Below are 873 nucleotides of genomic sequence, written 5' to 3' on the forward strand. Positions count from 1 at the left end.
GGAATATTATCTGGGTCTAATTACAATGCTCAGCTGGGAAAGAAGATTATGAAATGTTGTAAATTATTCAGTGACAGTGCTCGTTTGGAATCAGATAGTCTATAGAGGAGGTCAAGGAGGTTCCAAATATAAACAGTTGATCTATGAGGTTAGAGGGAATTAGGATAGAATTTTGCCTCAAAGTTAGGGTACATGCATAGCAAAATTTGTCGAACATCTTATTTGCCTTTGATTTACTCTGACGTTGGGAAACACATATTTTTGAAATTAGAAATAATTTAAATTACATTTCTTGTGAGTAATAATCCAGAGATAGGATTGATGCGACGCGTTTTGCCCGGTATGTCTCGGGTGTGCCATGCACCTATGTTGTGGCGAGCGTCTGATTCGGGTGAGTTGTTCTGTGTTGCATCACGTCTGACACGAGGAAAGGAAGAGCAGATAGAAATATTGAGAACTGCAACGAATTCAAAAGAAATGTAACGAGGAATGGGCAAGGACAGCGTAAGCTACGTCGCAATGTGACAAACTTTATACAATTTCGTTACGGTCTTAGTGTAACGGTAAACAAATATGCACGTGACGTAGTTGGAACAAGACATTCGTGTATGCGAAAATAACATCTCACAGTCATTGTGGATGTATAGGGATAAACAGTTAAAATATATGTCTACAAAATATGTCGAAGAGCTATCGCAAACCACTGGCTACGAGTCCATGGGGAAGAAATTACTGATCAAAGGATTTATGTCCTTACCACACGTTAATTGATATATAAATAAATAAAATATTAAATGGTTGAATAAGTGAATAAATAAGTAGATAAGCAAATGAAATGGAAACTCGGTAGTAAAAATGCGAAAGCCATTTCCT

This window comes from Oratosquilla oratoria, chromosome 9 (genome assembly GCF_046742065.1).
Source record: "Oratosquilla oratoria isolate Oo_2021 chromosome 9, ASM4674206v1, whole genome shotgun sequence".
NCBI lineage: Eukaryota > Metazoa > Arthropoda > Malacostraca > Stomatopoda > Squillidae > Oratosquilla > Oratosquilla oratoria.